This window comes from Lissotriton helveticus, chromosome 10 (assembly GCF_964261635.1).
Source record: "Lissotriton helveticus chromosome 10, aLisHel1.1, whole genome shotgun sequence".
NCBI lineage: Eukaryota > Metazoa > Chordata > Amphibia > Caudata > Salamandridae > Lissotriton > Lissotriton helveticus.
This window is the reverse complement of record NC_136071.1, coordinates 49,874,943-49,896,616: the sequence shown is the minus strand read 5'-3', so window position 1 is coordinate 49,896,616 and position 21,674 is coordinate 49,874,943. Positions and strand designations below refer to the sequence as shown.

Genomic DNA, 21,674 nt, shown 5'->3' with positions numbered 1-21,674 from the left:
GCAGCTTGGGTCACCGCCTTCTCTGGCAGGGGCGCTTTGTTGCTGCCATTTTGTGACCTAGGCAGCCAGTGGGCACTGCCCACGCGGCTGGGCGGCGGGTAGTTTAGCGGCCATCTTGGCGACACGCACTGTCCCCCACCTCGGGGTCGTGGGTGCCATGGTCCGGCCATTTTCCCACAAGCCCTCAATGGTGGCGTGAGGCACTCGTCTGAATGCCCCCACCATACACTCTTCGTGATTTTGAGTATGCTATTTGCTGCTTCACTTGGGTGTCGATAAAGGCTTTTCCAGTTATTTGCAGCGGTAGAGCCTGCACTGGGGCATGTGTATGCCTTGGCGGGCGTTCGCTTGTCAGCGGTTTCTCCTTCTGTGCGCGCCACCTCTCGCGTTAAGACGACATGGGTGTCCTACTCTGGGGTATCGGGTGCCCTATTATCCGTGAGCAGAGGGAGAAGATTTTGTGGCTAGTCTTCACTTTGTTTCATTGACCTGTGAGCCGTTGCTGGTTCTATGTGTCGGGATGCCAGTATTTCTCTGCTCCTCCCCCCTCTGATGCCCATTCTTGTCGGCTGCCCTCGCGCTCTCCCACGCCCCAGCCCGCCTGCCTTTCCTTTCATTTGGTGGGGGCCCGGGGTTGCCTGATTGGATTGTCGGTCGGCAGGATATGACTATCACGGTGTTGGAGGCAAGTGGGGCACGCATTGGATATCGGCGCGCTCGACGCGTGTCTGTCCATGCTCCATTAAACGCAAGTACTTTCATCCTGGAGTTGTTTCTTGTTAGGTACAACAGTACATAACAATATTGCGGAACTAGCACTCACAGGGAGGCCGCACGCTAAAAAATTCCTAAATATGTAGATCCATATTCACGAGTATTATAGAAGATTTGGGAACTTATGTCTCCTGCATCCGGAAGGTAGTACCTGGTGAGGCATGTCTGTGGCTTTAATTTATTTATGCTACACCAGACGTAGCAAAAGGATTTTATTGGAAGGAATGCAAGGGGGGAAAGTAGCTAACTGGTAGAGCACCAGCTCGGCGTGTATCAGGCCCCGGGTTATATCCCCGGCATCTCCAGATCTTCCAATGCAAGCTGCAAGAGCTTTCTATGTTCTAGTAGAGGTTAAGTCATGTATGTATGGCAGGCAGTCAAAGACATGTTCTAAGGATTCCCAGGTAATGGCGACACGTGTGCACACTGGAATCAGAGTCTATGTTAAGAGGTAGTAAGGTACGTCATAAGCGTCACGTGAGGTGTGCATGTTAAGACGTGAGTATCTTTCACTTCTTCCAGTGCACTGGGCTTTCCCTGACATGCGAGTGGGCATGACCTCCTCAATCTTCATGCAAGGGGCAGCTATCGGCATGCTCCTTGCTGTGTCAGCATGCAAACACAAGGCATCTTTATGGAGGGGCAGGGTATGTCATCAGTAATGCATATTACACACATGCACCAGCACCTCAGAGTTCCTGGAATGCACACTTCAACACTCCGGATGGGTTTGCACTTTCAGGGGGCGCTTCTGAACCAGGACACGATAGCTACACAACTACGGTCACTCCTGGGCAGCAGGTAGGGTTATCTGGGTAGGACCACAGCAAATAAGTTCAGGTATTGCTGGGCCCAAACACCCCCATGGGAGAATGTTGCTGCCTCTGTCTTCTGCAACGGGATGGCAACAGGATTTTGACGTGACAGGGGAAGACTAAACATACTTTCCACTTTCCTTCAGACCAAGCAATACCCATGTTTGGAACATGCTAGGAGTAGCTGTCTCCCGGATTACAATATTGTTATTATCTGGGCCCGGTTGCACCAAGGGGCATAGCAACAACGGAGGGGAAAGGTTTAGCGTCCTGTAGATCGGCGGGGCAAGTCCCTGCGACTTGTACTAAGAGTAGTTTGGCATACTAGTGGCTAATTAGCTCAAGCGCATGTCTGGCTGGCTCAACATTGGCCTCGGCTTTCGGCTTTTTTCTCCCATCACTTCACCAGCCAATAAGTCGTGCTTTGGCTTTCCCCGATGTGGTTGCTCCTAGGAGCTTTAAAAATTTTATAGGTATCAATCATTGCCTAATTATGAGCCCTGCGAGAACAGCCTTATGATGTTTATAGGTAGTTGTTGGCCGGGTATGTGGGCCACTTCTTTGAGGGGTTCCTGGGCCGCAGGGTGATCCCAACCCTCACTGCTGGCGACAGGTACACCCAGTAACGGGGGTTACGCAAGCGTGGGTGTCACTGGTGCCTTGCAGGTAACCATCTCATTGCATAGGTAGCACACAGTAGTGACAAAAGATTAGTAATAGGTGCATGTTACTATGAGTCCGTTAGACTGGTAGAAGAGTATTCCTGCAATTGTATGGACTCTATTGCAACGAGAATTCACTGGGAAGACACTTCCACACTCTAGGCAAGTAGAATTCTCTGTAAGGTCTGCCATCAGATATTGGTGAGGGCAGGTAGTATCATTGGAGGTGTCATTTTGGGGGAGATTTGTTGGGTCAGTTTGAAGGCCACGCCTTTACCTTACCTCCTGGAGGTACGTAGGCACTCGCCCAACTTTCTCCTAATTCTCAATCACGATGTCATTGGCGTCTTTTGGGTCTGTTCTAAGACAATAGAGCAGTAACCCCATAGAATTACACGCCAGGTGTGCTAGGGGGAGCCCCGCGCCGCGTTGTGACTGTACAATGACTGCGTGGTAATTTTCATTGGCTCCTGAATATCATACATATTGTAGTTTGGTTGTTGGGCTTATTCCTGTGGCCCTCAAGTGGAAGGGGCTCTCTCTGTTGGGGTATTATCTTTCTGTACTGCCTTGGCAAGGTATGACCGTATGGACGTCAGCTAGAATGTGCCACCATTCGGATAGTTTGCTAATTCTAGGTCTGGCCCTAGGCTAATAGGTTCATAATATCCCATTGTGCATAGCAATCGCCGGGGGCCTTATCCATGAGGGATAGTTAGTATTGTCTTTGTACATTCCTGGGACCTGCCTGTTTTAACTTAACCTATGAGAAGAATGGGTCTCAGGACACTAGTTCATTTGCTTCCATAATACTGCTGTTGTCTGTCAGTTCTTCCAAGACTCTGGAATAGGGAAGGCAGCATATCTGCAGAGCCATCAGTCAGGAGCAGCTGCGGCCTATCAGTAGTATGTAGGGTCCACAGCCGGCAAGGTCACTCCCATTTATATGCTAGTGGAGTAGTTGCGCTACCACTGCCTGAGCCTTGACTGCCTATAATACATAGTAGTGGACCCCTAGTAGACTCTTGATATAAAATTCTACAGGAGGAAGTAACAGCTGTAGGGAAATTCAGAATGTCTCCCGGTTTCCTACCCCCCCCCCTCTTTGCTCGCTTTCACTATTATGGGTGGTGGCATGGACTCGGGTAGGCAGCCTATCTGAAGAGCCATCAGTTCGGGTGCTGCTGCCGATCAGTAGTATTTAGGGTCTTCAGCTGGCAGTGTTACACTCATTTCTCATACTAGTGGAGTACCTGTGACACCGCTGCCTGAGCCTGGACTGCCAATAATACCTATGAAGTGGGCCCCTAGTAGACTCGCAATATAGAATTGCTCCAGAAGAGTAGTATCAGCTGTTTTGGAAACTCTGAATGTCTCCCGGTTTCCAACACCCCCTTTTGCTCGTTTTCACTATTGGGGTGGTGGCATTGCGCGAGGTGCTCCCATCAAGAATTGGACACACTGTGTCTCGTTCACGGTTATGGTTTGGGCGCCCCTGGCTTGTGATGGATCAGCCTCGTGTTTAGCCGGAGTACCTTTATATACATTTGGGCTCCTCTCTAGGCGAGTAGCTGGCCCGAGATTGATATCGCCATTATTGGGAGCACCGGTGTGCAGACTAAACCCTTTATGGCGGGGGTCGTAAGTCTACCTTTGGACATGCTAATTTTGGTGTAGCATAGTCTAAGCAGCCTCCAAGCCGGGGGGGGCATGGGTCCAGCTGTTTACCTGTGCAATACTGTATATGAAATACAAGTTCACCATGCGTGTGATACTATATTATGCATGGCGCACCGAAATATTCCTCTGTACTTTGCTGAAGGATAGTAGCACAGGCGTACATAAAGCACAGTTTGCAGTTGGATTTTATACCTGCCCCTCAGCAGAAGTTATACTAGACTGGGTGTAGGCTGCTGAGGCTTTGTGTGGAGGTGTGTGGTGGTTTTCAGTGGCAGGAGCTGGTTGCTGTGCCTTTTTTGCTGTGTTAAGCGTGCAATAAAAGAACAAAAAAGTTATTGGTGTCTTTGGTGTTGACAGGTTCGAGAGTTTGGGTTCTGGGCCAGTCAACCGTCGCAAGGTTAGGTCGATGGGCAGCCAACAGGAACTGGAGGTGGGCTTTCTCCAACACGGACTGTGTATGGTTAGGTTTCCCGGGCATGCGCTGGAACGGCCTCTTGTCCAGAATCAGGCACTCACTTGCGACAGGTGGCGCTCCACCGCATCACTTGGTCATTCACCTGGGGGCAACGACATCACCAACATGGGAAGGTCCGCGCTGCTGCATAAAATGAAGGCGGACCTGGTGGAGGTTTGCAGAATGGTGGGGAGCTGTGAGGTCTGGTGGTCTGAATTGCTCCCACGCAGAGTCTGGCGAGGCGCTAGGTCAGGCAAAGCCATAGGAAAGTCTAGGAGGAGGGTAAACCGCGACATGCGCGAATCACTTCGCAGAGTGGCGTTGGTTTCATCCGCCATGAGATGATTCAGGAAAGATAAAAGGTTACTTTGAGTATAGATGTTCATCTCAATGCAGTGGGCTCGGACCTTTTCCTCCTAGATTGGTACGATGCTTTGCAGGAGAGAGGCTGCAGGTAGGAAGGAGCCTAGTGGATGGGGGGCCCGGGCGGCGGCGGTGGCCGCCGGTCGGGCTGTGGTAGAGTTACAGGGTGATCCGGAAGCGGAGAGGTGCAGCGTTGTACCTCAGCAGGCACATAGGGGTGCCAGAGCCTAACACCTGGACTTCATGGGAGGTCCGGGTACACGTGTCGGCGCCTCAGTAGTCCTTCGGGCGGTTGTGGGCCTGTACAACCGGGGGCTGCCTAGTTGCGCTCCGCCCCTCGGGGCGTGAGCTAAGTAAATTAACATATGGGGCAGCACACAGGTGGTTCCACACTGTGCTGCCCGGCTCATCAGGCGGGCAGGTGGCGAGAATGCGGCCTGCCCTGGGATCGCCCGTAAGATAACCCATCTGGATTACATATGTTGTATGTAATAAACCCATCTGGATTACATATGTTGTATGTAATAAATCCTGCAGCATTTTCTTTCCAACCAAACACTGTGTCCTGTGTATTATTCCATGTTTGTAGGGTATCCATGTGTGGGGCGGGGGGTCCTGTTGCCATGAGGGGACTATGTCCGTGCATCTTTATATTGCATACGGACACAGGTACTCTGTCAGATGAAGGGGTTAATGCTGAAACAGAGCTGCCTGGGACCAGAAAGAACAAAAGGTTTAGCTCCTGTACCTGCCGCTTATGCCCCTTTGTCCTGTCTAAGAGTGCGATCCCCCCCCTCAGCCTGCTGTGCTCTCGCCAAAAAGTTATTTCATCCTCTCAAGGACAAAGTTCCATTGTTCAAGTATTGACTCACTGAGCCAGCCCTTGAAATGGAAAACCTCTAGGGGCAGATTTACAAGAAAGTGATGCATTTGTAGAGATGCGTCACTTTCCCTGCGCCACCATGCAAAACCCTTGCGTCAACATGGATGCGCCGTATTTACATTACAGCGGACCATGGTGCAAGGTTGTAAGATGCATCTGATATACTGACCCATCTGTTGACCCAAAAGTGACGCACTGCTGGAGTTGCTCATGAAAGTTATGGAACTCCAGCAATGTGTCACAACAGAGAGGTAAGTCCCATTTAAAAAGCCCATAGTCATTCTTTATGCCTGGTCTAAGCAGGCGCAGGGATTTTGACGTAGCGAAGGCGTAGAGTGACACAGTAAAATGTTGTAAATTTCACTGTCAATTCTACATGGCTTTTTGCGTGGGAACACCTACTCTGCATACTTTATACCTGACGCAGACCCAGGTGCGTCACGTTGTAAATGGGCCGCAACTTTTACGCCGCTGCTGCATCACAGAAATGACGCAACAGCGGCGCAAAAGTGATGCCAGGGGCTTGTAAATCTGCCCCCTAGTTCACAACTCTCAACTTTCCCAAGCCCATTTGTAAATAGTTCTTCTTATGTTCATTTTCTAAAGTCATAATACACAGGACTGCAGGCCCTAAGAGGTTAAGTTGCAGAGTGTACGGATGAGTTACGTGAGTGACGTGGTCTTACGGTGCCTACCTCCTTTTAAATAAGTTATTCGATAATCCTGGGGCAAATATTCACTGCTCTTAAGCACTGCTGTTGAAATATTCTTAGAGTCATTATGGCTCAGCTAAGAAATGCCAGTAATCTGCTTTTAAAACGAATTAATTATTGAGAGCATGACTGTTCTTATTTACGTCCTGCAGTTAGCACAATATACTCATTGCGTGGAGCCTGATTTGGTTACATTTGTTTTCTGCCAAAAATCTGCCCTTGCTGTTTGCTGTGCTGGGCTCTTGGGTGTTGAGCTCATTTACTGTGAATGCTTGTTGTTGTAGGTGCCCCTAAGGGACAGTGAAAACCCACTGCTTTTCTCTTTAATGTTATTTTATTTTATTTGAAAAGTTTTATAAAGCGTGAACATGACCCTTGAGGGTATCAGAGCGCTGTACAAAGTGCTAAATCTTGTATTTTCAGTGATATGAACACTGAAGGCCTCATCTTGTGTGTTTTGCTGTTCACCTTATGTGGGAAGGGTATGCCCAGACGTGGATCCCGTGCTCACTTCGCCACTGGAGTCAAGCTATCCTGGCTGAAGACAGCTGATAGCCAGAAACCGGTCCTAGGATGCTTGATTCCGATCCCGGGAAAACATGGCTTGGCAGTTCGGGCTGGACTGTTCCCATGAGGCACAGGGTCAAGACTGATTTGAATATGGCCATGTCTGAACTGGGGTGGCTTGGTGAGCAAAATAACGATGGTTTAAACCCAGATCTATGTCTGGGGGTTAATGTTTTGCCATTGAGCAACATTCCGTCCATCACCTTAGTTTTTTTGCTGTTCACCCTATGTGGGAAGGGTATGCCCAGACGTGGGTCCCGTGCTCACTACGCCACTGGAGTCAAGCTATCCTGGCTGAAGACGGCTGATAGCCAGAAACCGGTCTTAGGATGCTTGATTCCGTCCAGGGAAGACATGGCTTGGCAGTTCGGGCTGGACTGTTCCCATGAGGCACAGGGTCAAGACTATTTACACATGCCATGTCTGAACTGGGGTGGCTTGGTGAGCAAAATAACGATGGATTAAACCCAGATCTGTGACTGGGGTTGAATGTTTTGCCATTGTGCAACATTCCGTCCATCATCTCGTGTGTTTTGCTGTTCACCCTATGTGGGAAGGGTATGCCCAGACGTGGGTCCCGTGATCACTACGCTACTGGAGTCAAGCTATCGTGGCTGAAGACGGCTGATAGCCAGAAACCGGTCTAAGGATGCTTGATTGCGCTCCAGGGAAGACATGGCTTGGCAGTTCGGGCTGGACTGTTCCCATGAGGCACAGGGTCAAGTCTGATTTGCATATGGCCATGTCTGAACTGGGGTGGCTTTGTGAGCAAAATAACGATGGATTAATCCCAGATCTGTGACTGGGGGTGAATGTTTTGCCATTGTGCAACATTCCATTCATCACCTTGTGTGTTTTGCTGTTCACCCTATGTAGGAAGGGTATGCCCAGACGTGGGACCCGTGCTGACTACGCCACTTGAGTCAAGGTATCCTGGCTGAAGACGGCTGATAGCCAGAAACCGGTCTTAGGATGCTTGATTCCGGTCCAGGGAAGACATGGCTTGGCAGTTCAGGCTGGACTGTTCCCATGAGGCACAGGGTCAAGACTGATTTGCATATGGCCATGTCTGAACTGGGGTGGCTTGGTGAGCAAAATAACGATGGATTAATCCCAGATCTGTGACTGGGGGTGAATGTTTTGCCATTGTGCAACATTCCGTCCATCATCTTGTGTGTTTTACTGTTCACCCTATGTGGGAAGGGTATGCCCAGACGTGGGTCCTGTGCTCACTACGCCAGTGGAGTCAAGCTATCCTGGCTGAAAACGGCTGATAGCCAGAAACCGGTCTTAGGATGCTTGATTCCGTCCAGGGAAGACATGGCTTAGTAGTTCGGGCTGGACTGTTCCCATGAGGCACAGGGTCAAGACTGATTTGCATACGGCCATGTCTGAACTGGGGTGGCTTGGTGTGCAAAATAACAATGTATTAAACCCAGATCTGTGACTGGAGGTGAATTTCTTGCCATTGCGCAACATTCCGTCCATCATCTTGTGTATTTTCATGCCTTTATATAAAAACAGAGCTTTGAACTATACCATTTCCCGCTGAAAGGCAATATTTCTCTTCATGTGTTCCCATACCTGGCATGTCACGCAGTTTGGTGCTTACTTTCCCTCCATGTTAAAGAACAGTAGATGTTTCAGCACCCAGGCTAATGTGCTGCATAGCTAAATACATATAAGGTCCCAAAGTAGAGACCGATTGCATTGCAAATGCTTGTTATTTATGCCATGCTGAATTTGCTACCTAACTGTATTTTTATTTATGCCATGCCGAATTTGCTACCTAACTGTGTATTTTTATTTATGCAATGCTGAATTTGCTGCCTTAAGTATATTTTTTATTTTTCTCATGCTTAATTTGCTGCCTAAGTGTATTTTCAATACTGTTCTGGATTTTCCACATTCAGATGCTATTCTTATTTTGCATCCTGTGTAGGTTTATTATGACATGCTGGATTTGGGATCTATGGTCTTTTACCCCTGGTCATGTAAGGCGTGTGGCATTTGTGATGCAGAATGGTGTTGAGTGTTAAGGGTCGTGTACCCTAGTGTTGCAGATGGGGGTCCTGTGTTCTAGTGTTGTCCTGTTGGGTCTTGTACCCTAGCGTTGCAAAGTGTCAAGGTGAGTTTTAGGATTGTGCAACCTAGTATTGCACTGTAGGGTCATGTACTCTAGCCTTGGGGTCGTGCACGCTCGTGTTATGTTGTAAAGTTGTGTACTCTAGCGAGGGGTTGTGTACATTGAGTTACATTGTAGAGTTGTGTACTCTAGTGTTGGACCGTGTACCCTAGTAATATGTTGTAGAGTTGTGTACTCTATCGTTGGGTTGTGTACCCTGGTGGGACGTTGTAAAGTTGCGATCTCTAGCTTAGGAACGTGTACCCTGGTGTTACGCTGTAGAGTTATGTATGTTGGAGTGGGGTTGTGTACCCTGGTGTCACGTTGTAGGGTTGTGTACCCTAGTGCAGAGTAGTGTTTGTTCAAAGAGGTTGGGGAGAAGAGTAGGCGCTGTGTGTTGTGCCCCAGAGTGTCACCTAGTGTGTTGCAGAAAGGGGGGCGCGTGGGTGTTGCACGTCAGTGATGCGAAGGTTGCACCTCAGTGTTCAAATGTGTTGCAGCAGGGGGTTAGTGTGAGTATTGCATCCCAGTGACCCGAATGTCTTAGGGGTGTTATTTGTTCCCTAAGTCCTGCAGAGGATTATATGAAGTGATTAATAATGTATCTGACGATAAAGAAATGTTTGATTATTTATTTCCATCTTTAGTCATTTTTAATTATTGATTTGTTTCATTTTTAAAACCCTTATTTATTGCGCACAATATTAGGGACCATAAAACTGCTATGTGTTTTTTTTATGTACTTTGGAATCCCTAATTTTATGCTTTATCCTTGCGTCATATATTTGTACTGCAGTCCGTCTCAGAGTGAGTTTCTGTATGTACTTGTGGTGTGTTTCAATTGATATCCAGCATGTTGTTTTAGTGTGCACTCCCTATCAGAGAGACAGTATGTTGTTTTTTAACTCCATTTAACTGTACTGGGTGCAGGATGATTGCATTTTTAATGTTGTTTTAAGTGAATGAATGTCCTTTATATCCGCGTCATGCTACAAGAATTCTGAATAATCCTACCTGAATACTGCCCGCTGAGTCCCTTGTTGTTTGTAAGAGGAGGCGACTGTGCCTATATATATATATATATATATATATATATATATATATATATATATATATATATATTTAATTCAATGGCTCTGCAGCAAAAAAAGCACTCCACAGCATCAAGGAACTTCCTTCATTTATTTGCATATCGAGGGTGAATTAACGTCCGTCATTTCATCTTGCTTGCCAACGCGTTTCTGAGCCGCCCGCTCCTTCTTCCAGGGCTGTGGCAATGTGGTTTAGTTAAGCTAAGTAGCTAAGTCTTACCTTACTCAATAAACCTTCTTCTTATAATCTGCATTATTGGCTGCCTGAATACTTGCCTACAAATGCCTATCTTCGACAACACCAGTATCCTAAACTTGGGGTGTGATTGCACTAGGTTGCATGACGTGGCTGTGCTAGAAGTTCAGCTGGTTTTAAAGTGGGGCATGGTTACATTTTGCATTACATATTCACATTTTGGCTAAGTGCAGTTGGGGAGAACCGCTCCCCATCCCCCCAGGAATGTACCGGAGATGCCCTGTGTTCAGATTTCAAAACCATGCCCCAGTGACAGCTCTAAAACACGACACAGAGTTCCTGCAGCCTCTGGATTTCAGAGAGCGCATCTCTGCCAACACTGATAAGACCCAAGGCCGCTTCACGGCAGGGGGCTCCGGCCAGAACACTTTGATGCACGTTTCTGAGATTTAAAAAAAACAACAATAGGCTTCTGTTTAAGAGTCTGTACTAGTTTTGCAGCTGGGGTCAGCGTGTCCTTTCGCACAATTTAAAACGGAATCGAAAGTAGCATTTCATGTTCCTGCCGTTGTGAGGCTTTCGCATGAGGAAGTCCGGGCCAGCAGGTAAGGGACTTAAAACTTAATTTGAAAAAAGTTATTTAAAAGGTAAAGCGAGGGGCAGTAAGGTTGTCGTGGTGGGAGTGTGATGAAAAAACGAGAACTTTTAATCGCGCATAAACGCCTGCTTCCAGACATCTGTGTTGCGGTATTGTCTCAAAGTGAAACTAAGTCAGGGGATAAGTACTTATATGAAACTGCGCGCGCGGCTCTGAGCTGCATCTGGCAGAAGCACCTATTCTGAGAGCTCTTTCCGGGAGTCTCCGCCCCAGCTGTGCCGAGGCCTCTTCCTACCTCTCCATCTTCAACAGGAGCTTCCGAGAGCTCTCAAGTTGTTCTCTTTCCTTTATTATCCAGACAGGTGTGACTTCAGGATGTCCGGTCACCCAGGCCCATGTGATTTAAGGTTGTGCCCTTATCCAGGCGGCTGTGATATCAAGATGTGCTCTCATCCAGACTGGTGTCATATCAGGATGTGCACTCGTCCAGGCTGGTGTGATATCAGGATGTGCTCTTAGCCAATCAGGTGTGCTATCAGAATGTGCTCTTATCCAGGCTGGTGTCATAGCAGGTTGTGCCCTTATCCAGGCTAGTGTAATATCAGAATGTGCACTCATCCAGGCTGGTGTCATATCAGGATGTGCACTCTTCCAGGTTGGTGTGATATCAGGATGTGCTCTCAGCCAATCAGGTGTGCTATCAGAAGGTGCTCTTATCCAGGCTGGTGTCATAGCAGGATGTGCTCTCATCCAGGCAGGTGTGATATCAGGTTGTGCTCTTATCCAGGCGGGTGTGATATCAGCATGTGCTCTCATCCGTGCTGGTGTCATAGCAGGATGTGCTCTCATCTGTGCTGGTATCATAGCAGGATGCGCTCTCATCCAGGCTGGTGTCATAGAAGGTTGTGCCCTTATCCAGGCTGGTGTGATATCAGCTTGTGCTCTTATCCAGGCTAGTGTAATATCAGAATGTGCACTCATCCAGGCTGGTGTCATATCAGGATGTGCACTCTTCCAGGCTGGTGTGATATCAGGATGTGCTCTTAGCCAATCAGGTGTGCTATCAGAATGTGCTCTTATCCAGGCTGGTGTCATAGCAGGATGTGTTCTCATCCAGGCAGGTGTGATATCAGGTTGTGCTCTTATCCAGGATGGTGTGATATCAGTATGTGCTCTTATCCAGGCGGGTGTGATATCAGCATGTGCTCTCATCCGTGCTGGTGTCATAGCAGAATGTGCTCTCATCCAGGCTGGTGTCATAGCAGGATGTGCTTTTATCGAGGATGGTGTGATATCAGGATGTGCTCTGATCCAGTCTGGTGTCATAGCAGGATGTGCTCTTATCCAGGCTGGTGTGACATCAGGATGTGCTCTCATCCAGGCTGGTGTCATTGCAGGATGTGCTCTCATCCAGACTGGTGTCATAGCAGGTTGTGCCCTTATCCAGGCTAGTGTGATATCAGGTTGTGCTCTTATCCAGGCTAGTGTAATATCAGAATGTGCACTCATCCAGGCTGGTGTCATATCAGGATGTGCACTCGTCCAGGCTGGTGTGAGGATGTGCTCTTAGCCAATCAGGTGTGCTATCAGAATGTGCTCTTATCCAGGCTGGTGTCATAGCAGGATGTGCTCTCATCCAGGCAGGTGTGATATCAGGTTGTGCTCTTATCCAGGATGGTGTGATATCAGTATGTGCTCTTATCCAGTCGGGTGTGATATCAGCATGTGCTCTCATCCGTGCTGGTGTCATAGCAGGATGTGCTCTCATCCAGGCTGGTGTCATAGCAGGATGTGCTTTCATCGAGGCTTGTGTGATATCAGGATGTGCTCTTATCCAGGCTGGTGTCATAGCAGGATGTGCTCTTATCCAGGCTGGCGTGTTATCAGGATGTGCTCTTATCCAGGCGGGTGTGACATCAGGATGTGCTCTCATCCAGACTGGTTTCATAGCAGGATGTGCTCTTATCCAGGCTGGTGTGATATCAGGATGTGCTCTTATCGAGGCTGGTGTGATATCAGGATGTGCTCTCATCCAGGCTTGTGTCATACCAGGATGTGCTCTTATCCAGTCTGGTGTGATATCAGGATGTGCTCTCATCCAGGCTGGTGTGATAGGATGTGCTCTTATCCAGGCTGGTGTGATATCAGGATGTGATTCATCCAGGCTGGGGTGATATCAGGATGTGCTCTCATCCAGGTTGGTGTGATATCAGGATGTGCTCTCATCCAGGATGGTGTCATAGCAGGATGTGCACTTATCCAGGCAGGTGTGGTATCAGGATGTGCTCTTATCCAGGCTGGTGTGATATCAGGATGTGCTCTTATCCAGGCAGGTGTAATATCAGGTTGTGCTCTTATCCAGGATGGTGTGATATCAGTATGTGCTCTTATCCAGGCGGGTGTGATATCATCATGTGCTCTCATCTGTGCTGGTGTCATAGCAGGATGTGCTCTCATCCAGGCTGGTGTCATAGCAGGATGTGCTCTCATCCAGACTGGTGTCATAGAAGGTTGTGCCCTTATCCAGGCTGGTGTGATATCAGGTTGTGCTATTATCCAGGCTAGTGTAATATCAGAATCTGCACTCATCCAGGCTGGTGTCATATCAGGATGTGCACTCTTCCAGGCTGGTGTGATATCAGGATGTAATCTTAGCCAATCAGGTGTGCTATCAGAATGTGCCCTTATCCAGGCTGGTGCATAGCAGGATGTGTTCTCATCCAGGCAGGTGTGATATCAGGTTGTGCTCTTATCCAGAATGGTGTGATATCAGTATGTGCTCTTATCCAGGCTGGTGTGATATCAGCATGTGCTCTCATCCCTGCTGGTGTCATAGCAGAATGTGCTCTCATCCAGGCTGGTGTCATAGCAGGATGTGCTTTTATCAAGGATGGTGTGATATCAGGATGTGCTCTGATCCAGGCTGGTGTCATAGCAGGATGTGCTCTTATCCAGTCTGGTGTGATATCAGGATGTGCTCTTATCCAGGCGGGTGTGACATCAGGATGTGCTCTCATCCAGGCTGGTGTCATTGCAGGATGTGCTCTCATCCAGACTGGTGTCATAGCAGGTTGTGCCCTTATCCAGGCCAATGTGATATCAGGTTGTGCTCTTATCCAGGCTAGTGTAATATCAGAATGTGCACTCATCCAGGCTGGTGTCATATCAGGATGTGCACTCGTCCAGGCTGGTGTGCTATCAGAATGTGCTCTTATCCAGGCTGGTGTCATAGCAGGATGTGCTCTCATCCAGGCAGGTGTGATATCAGGTTGTGCTCTTATCCAGGATGGTGTGATATCAGTATGTGCTCTTATCCAGTCGGGTGTGATATCAGCATGTGCTCTCATCCGTGCTGGTGTCATAGCAGGATGTGCTCTCATCCAGGCTGGTGTCACAGCAGGATGTGCTTTCATCGAGGCTTGTGTGATATCAGGATGTGCTCTTATCCAGGCTGGTGTCATAGCAGGATGTGCTCTTATCCAGGCTGGCGTGTTATCAGGATGTGCTCTTATCCAGGCGGGTGTGACATCAGGATGTGCTCTCATCCAGACTGGTTTCATAGCAGGATGTGCTCTTATCCAGGCTGGTGTGATATCAGGATGTGCTCTTATCGAGGCTGGTGTGATATCAGGATGTGCTCTCATCCAGGCTGGTGTCATACCAGGATGTGCTCTTATCCAGGCTGGTGTGATATCAGGATGTGCTCTCATCCAGGCTGGTGTGATAGGATGTGCTCTTATCCAGGCTGGTGTGAGATCAGGATGTGCTTCATCCAGGCTGGGGTGATATCAGGATGTGCTCTCATCCAGGATGGTGTCATAGCAGGATGTGCACTTATCCAGGCTGGTGTGATATTATGATGTGCTCTAATCCAGGCTGATGTCATAGCAGGATGTGCTCTTATCCAGGCTGGTGTGGATATCAGGATGTGTTCTCATCCAGGTTGGTGTGATATCAGGATGTGCTCTCATCCAGGATGGTGTCATAGCAGGATGTGCACTTATCCAGGCTGGTGTGATATTATGATGTGCTCTAATCCAGGCTGATGTCATAGCAGGATGTGCTCTTATCCAGGCTGGTGTGGATATCAGGATGTGTTCTCATCCAGGCTGGTGTGATATCAGGATGTGCTCTTATCCAGGCAGGTGTAATATCAGGTTGTGCTCTTATCCAGGATGGTGTGATATCAGTATGTGCTCTTATCCAGGCGGGTGTGATATCAGCATGTGCTCCCATCTGTGCTGGTGTCATAGCAGGATGTGCTCTCATCCAGGCTGGTGTCATAGCAGGATGTGCTCTCATCCAGACTGGTGTCATAGAAGGTTGAGCCCTTATCCAGGCTGGTGTGATATCAGGCTGTGCTATTATCCAGGCTAGTGTAATATCAGAATGTGCACTCATCCAGGCTGGTGTCATATCAGGATGTGCACTCGTCCAGGCTGGTGTGATATCAGGATGTGCTCTTAGTCAATCAGGTGTGCTATCAGAATGTGCTCTTATCCAGGCTGGTGTCATAGCAGGATGTGTTCTCATCCAGGCAGGTGTGATATCAGCTTGTGCTCTTATCCAGGATGGTGGGATATCAGTATGTGCTCTTCTCCAGGCGGGTGTGATATCAGCATGTGCTCTCATCCATGCTGGTGTCATAGCAGGATGTGCTCCCATCCAGGCTGGTGTCATAGCAGGATGTGCTTTTATCGAGGCTGGTGTGATATCAGGATGTGCTCTTATCCAGACTGGTGTCATAGCAGGATGTGCTCTTATCCAGGCTGGTGTGATATCAGGATGTGCTCTTATCCAGGCGGGTGTGACATCAGGATGTGCTCTCATCCAGGATGGTGTCATAGCAGGATGTGCTCTCATCCAGACTGGTGTCATAGCAGGTTGTGCCCTTATCCAGGCTGGTGTGATATCAGGTTGTGCTCTTATCCAGGCTAGTGTAATATCAGAATGTGCACTCATCCAGGCTGGTGTCATATCAGGATGTGCACTCGTCCAGGCTGGTGTGATATCAGGATATGCTCTTAGCCAATCAGGTGTGCTATCAGAATGTGCTCTTATCCAGGCTGGTGTCATAGCAGGATGTGCTCTCATCCAGGCAGGTGTGATATCAGGTTGTGCTCTTATCCAGGATGGTGTGATATCAGTATGTGCTCTTATCCAGTCGGGTGTGATATCAGCATGTGCTCTCATCCGTGCTTGTGTCATAGCAGGATGTGCTCTCATCCAGACTGGTTTCATAGCAGGATGTGCTCTTATCCAGGCTGGTGTGATATCAGGATGTGCTCTTATCGAGGCTGGTGTGATATCAGGATGTGCTCTCATCCAGGCTTGTGTCATACCAGGATGTGCTCTTATCCAGGCTGGTGTGATATCAGGATGTGCTCTCATCCAGGCTGGTGTGATAGGATGTGCTCTTATCCAGGCTGGTGTGATATCAGGATGTGATTCATCCAGGCTGGGGTGATATCAGGATGTGCTCTCATCCAGGTTGGTGTGATATCAGGATGTGCTCTCATCCAGGATGGTGTCATAGCAGGATGTGCACTTATCCAGGCAGGTGTGGTATCAGGATGTGCTCTTATCCAGGCTGGTGTGATATCAGGATGTGCTCTTATCCAGGCAGGTGTAATATCAGGTTGTGCTCTTATCCAGGATGGTGTGATATCAGTATGTGCTCTTATCCAGGCGGGTGTGATATCATCATGTGCTCTCATCTGTGCTGGTGTCATAGCAGGATGTGCTCTCATCCAGGCTGGTGTCATAGCAGGATGTGCTCTCATCCAGACTGGTGTCATAGAAGGTTGTGCCCTTATCCAGGCTGGTGTGATATCAGGTTGTGCTATTATCCAGGCTAGTGTAATATCAGAATCTGCACTCATCCAGGCTGGTGTCATATCAGGATGTGCACTCTTCCAGGCTGGTGTGATATCAGGATGTAATCTTAGCCAATCAGGTGTGCTATCAGAATGTGCCCTTATCCAGGCTGGTGCATAGCAGGATGTGTTCTCATCCAGGCAGGTGTGATATCAGGTTGTGCTCTTATCCAGAATGGTGTGATATCAGTATGTGCTCTTATCCAGGCTGGTGTGATATCAGCATGTGCTCTCATCCCTGCTGGTGTCATAGCAGAATGTGCTCTCATCCAGGCTGGTGTCATAGCAGGATGTGCTTTTATCAAGGATGGTGTGATATCAGGATGTGCTCTGATCCAGGCTGGTGTCATAGCAGGATGTGCTCTTATCCAGTCTGGTGTGATATCAGGATGTGCTCTTATCCAGGCGGGTGTGACATCAGGATGTGCTCTCATCCAGGCTGGTGTCATTGCAGGATGTGCTCTCATCCAGACTGGTGTCATAGCAGGTTGTGCCCTTATCCAGGCCAATGTGATATCAGGTTGTGCTCTTATCCAGGCTAGTGTAATATCAGAATGTGCACTCATCCAGGCTGGTGTCATATCAGGATGTGCACTCGTCCAGGCTGGTGTGCTATCAGAATGTGCTCTTATCCAGGCTGGTGTCATAGCAGGATGTGCTCTCATCCAGGCAGGTGTGATATCAGGTTGTGCTCTTATCCAGGATGGTGTGATATCAGTATGTGCTCTTATCCAGTCGGGTGTGATATCAGCATGTGCTCTCATCCGTGCTGGTGTCATAGCAGGATGTGCTCTCATCCAGGCTGGTGTCACAGCAGGATGTGCTTTCATCGAGGCTTGTGTGATATCAGGATGTGCTCTTATCCAGGCTGGTGTCATAGCAGGATGTGCTCTTATCCAGGCTGGCGTGTTATCAGGATGTGCTCTTATCCAGGCGGGTGTGACATCAGGATGTGCTCTCATCCAGACTGGTTTCATAGCAGGATGTGCTCTTATCCAGGCTGGTGTGATATCAGGATGTGCTCTTATCGAGGCTGGTGTGATATCAGGATGTGCTCTCATCCAGGCTGGTGTCATACCAGGATGTGCTCTTATCCAGGCTGGTGTGATATCAGGATGTGCTCTCATCCAGGCTGGTGTGATAGGATGTGCTCTTATCCAGGCTGGTGTGAGATCAGGATGTGCTTCATCCAGGCTGGGGTGATATCAGGATGTGCTCTCATCCAGGATGGTGTCATAGCAGGATGTGCACTTATCCAGGCTGGTGTGATATTATGATGTGCTCTAATCCAGGCTGATGTCATAGCAGGATGTGCTCTTATCCAGGCTGGTGTGGATATCAGGATGTGTTCTCATCCAGGTTGGTGTGATATCAGGATGTGCTCTCATCCAGGATGGTGTCATAGCAGGATGTGCACTTATCCAGGCTGGTGTGATATTATGATGTGCTCTAATCCAGGCTGATGTCATAGCAGGATGTGCTCTTATCCAGGCTGGTGTGGATATCAGGATGTGTTCTCATCCAGGCTGGTGTGATATCAGGATGTGCTCTTATCCAGGCAGGTGTAATATCAGGTTGTGCTCTTATCCAGGATGGTGTGATATCAGTATGTGCTCTTATCCAGGCGGGTGTGATATCAGCATGTGCTCTCATCTGTGCTGGTGTCATAGCAGGATGTGCTCTCATCCAGGCTGGTGTCATAGCAGGATGTGCTCTCATCCAGACTGGTGTCATAGAAGGTTGAGCCCTTATCCAGGCTGGTGTGATATCAGGCTGTGCTATTATCCAGGCTAGTGTAATATCAGAATGTGCACTCATCCAGGCTGGTGTCATATCAGGATGTGCACTCGTCCAGGCTGGTGTGATATCAGGATGTGCTCTTAGTCAATCAGGTGTGCTATCAGAATGTGCTCTTATCCAGGCTGGTGTCATAGCAGGATGTGTTCTCATCCAGGCAGGTGTGATATCAGCTTGTGCTCTTATCCAGGATGGTGGGATATCAGTATGTGCTCTTCTCCAGGCGGGTGTGATATCAGCATGTGCTCTCATCCATGCTGGTGTCATAGCAGGATGTGCTCTCATCCAGGCTGGTGTCATAGCAGGATGTGCTTTTATCGAGGCTGGTGTGATATCAGGATGTGCTCTTATCCAGACTGGTGTCATAGCAGGATGTGCTCTTATCCAGGCTGGTGTGATATCAGGATGTGCTCTTATCCAGGCGGGTGTGACATCAGGATGTGCTCTCATCCAGGCTGGTGTCATAGCAGGATGTGCTCTCATCCAGACTGGTGTCATAGCAGGTTGTGCCCTTATCCAGGCTGGTGTGATATCAGGTTGTGCTCTTATCCAGGCTAGTGTAATATCAGAATGTGCACTCATCCAGGCTGGTGTCATATCAGGATGTGCACTCGTCCAGGCTGGTGTGATATCAGGATATGCTCTTAGCCAATCAGGTGTGCTATCAGAATGTGCTCTTATCCAGGCTGGTGTCATAGCAGGATGTGCTCTCATCCAGGCAGGTGTGATATCAGGTTGTGCTCTTATCCAGGATGGTGTGATATCAGTATGTGCTCTTATCCAGTCGGGTGTGATATCAGCATGTGCTCTCATCCGTGCTTGTGTCATAGCAGGATGTGCTCTCATCCAGACTGGTTTCATAGCAGGATGTGCTCTTATCCAGGCTGGTGTGATATCAGGATGTGCTCTTATCGAGGCTGGTGTGATATCAGGATGTGCTCTCATCCAGGCTTGTGTCATACCAGGATGTGCTCTTATCCAGGCTGGTGTGATATCAGGATGTGCTCTCATCCAGGCTGGTGTGATAGGATGTGCTCTTATCCAGGCTGGTGTGATATCAGGATGTGATTCATCCAGGCTGGGGTGATATCAGGATGTGCTCTCATCCAGGTTGGTGTGATATCAGGATGTGCACTCGTCCAGGCTGGTGTGATATCAGGATGTGCTCTTAGTCAATCAGGTGTGCTATCAGAATGTGCTCTTATCCAGGCTGGTGTCATAGCAGGATGTGTTCTCATCCAGGCAGGTGTGATATCAGGTTGTGCTCTTATCCAGGATGGTGGGATATCAGTATGTGCTCTTCTCCAGGCGGGTGTGATATCAGCATGTGCTCTCATCCGTGCTGGTGTCATAGCAGGATGTGCTCTCATCCAGGCTGGTGTCATAGCAGGATGTGCTTTTATCGAGGCTGGTGTGATATCAGGATGTGCTCTTATCCAGACTGGTGTCATAGCAGGATGTGCTCTTATCCAGGCTGGTGTGATATCAGGATGTGCTCTTATCCAGGCGGGTGTGACATCAGGATGTGCTCTCATCCAGGCTGGTGTCATAGCAGGATGTGCTCTCATCCAGACTGGTGTCATAGCAGGTTGTGCGCTTATCCAGGCTGGTGTGATATCAGGTTGTGCTCTTATCCAGGCTAGTGTAATATCAGAATGTGCACTCATCCAGGCTGGTGTCATATCAGGATGTGCACTCGTCCAGGCTGGTGTGATATCAGGATATGCTCTTAGCCAATCAGGTGTGCTATCAGAATGTGCTCTTATCCAGGCTGGTGTCATAGCAGGATGTGCTCTCATCCAGGCAGGTGTGATATCAGGTTGTGCTCTTATCCAGGATGGTGTGATATCAGTATGTGCTCTTATCCAGTCGGGTGTGATATCAGCATGTGCTCTCATCCGTGCTTGTGTCATAGCAGGATGTGCTCTCATCCAGGCTGGTGTCATAGCAGGATGTGCTTTCATCGAGGCTGGTGTGATATCAGGATGTGCTCTTATCCAGGCTGGTGTCATAGCAGGATGTGCTCTTATCCAGGCTGGTGTGATATCAGCATGTGCTCTTATCCAGGCGGGTGTGACATCAGGATGTGCTCTCATCCAGACTGGTGTCATAGCAGGATGTGCTCTTATCCAGGCTGGTGTGATATCAGGATGTGCTCTTATCGAGGCTGGTGTGATATCAGGATGTGCTCTCATCCAGGCTGGTGTCATACCAGGATGTGCTCTTATCCATGCTGGTGTGATAGCATGTGCTCTTATCCAGGCTGGTGTGAGATCAGGATGTGCTCTCATCCAGGCTGGGGTGATATCAGGATGTGCTCTCATCCAGGTTGGTGTGATATCAGGATGTGCTCTCATCCAGGCTGGTGTCATAGCAGGATGTGCACTTATCCAGGCTGGTGTGATATTATTATGTGCTCTAATCCAGGCTGATGTCATAGCAGGTTGTGCTCTCATCCAGGCTGGTGTCATAGCAGGATGTGCTCTTATCCAGGTGGGTGTGGTATCAGGATGTGCTCTCATCCAGGCTGGTGTGATATCAGGATGTGCTCTTATCCAGGCTGGTGTGATATCAGGTTGTGCTCTCATCCAGGCTGGTGTCATAGCAGGATGTGCTCTTATCCAGGCGGGTGTGATATCAGCATTTGCTCTCATCCGTGCTGGTGTCATAGCGGGAAGTGCTCTCATCCAGGCTGGTGTCATAGCAGGATGTGCTTTTATCGAGGCTGGTGTGATATCAGGATGTGCTCTTATCCAGGCTGGTGTCATAGCAGGTTGTGCTCTTATCCAGGCTGGTGTGATATCAGGATGTGCTCTTATCCAGGCAAGTGTGACATCAGGATGTGCTATCACCCAGGCTGGTGTGATAGGATGTGCTCTTATCCAGGCTGGTGTGATATCAGGATGTGCTCTCATCCAGGCGGGTGTGACATCAGAATATGCTCTCATCCAGGCTGGTGTCATAGCAGGATGTGCTCTCATCCAGGCTGGTGTCATAGCAGGATGTGCTCTTATCCAGGCTGGTGTGATATCAGGATGTGCTCTTATCGAGGCTGGTGTGATATCAGGATGTGCTCTCAT

At 48.8% G+C, this 21,674-nt stretch overlaps 1 protein-coding gene across 10 annotated transcripts in view; it reads left to right on the top strand.

The window, feature by feature from the left end:
• The window catches only part of LOC144785024 (uncharacterized), a 409,707-nt gene that overhangs the window by 8,887 nt on the left and 379,146 nt on the right, over positions 1 to 21,674 (top strand). For 9 of the 10 annotated variants that reach the window (XR_013601741.1, XM_078664148.1, XM_078664147.1 and 6 more), the window contains exon 1: positions 10,757 to 10,928. The exons of the other annotated variant lie outside the window; for it this stretch is intronic. The gene's annotated coding sequence lies outside the window, so the exon portion shown is untranslated. Of the gene's footprint in view, positions 1 to 10,756; positions 10,929 to 21,674 lie in introns of those variants that run through there. 10 annotated transcript variants of the gene reach the window in all.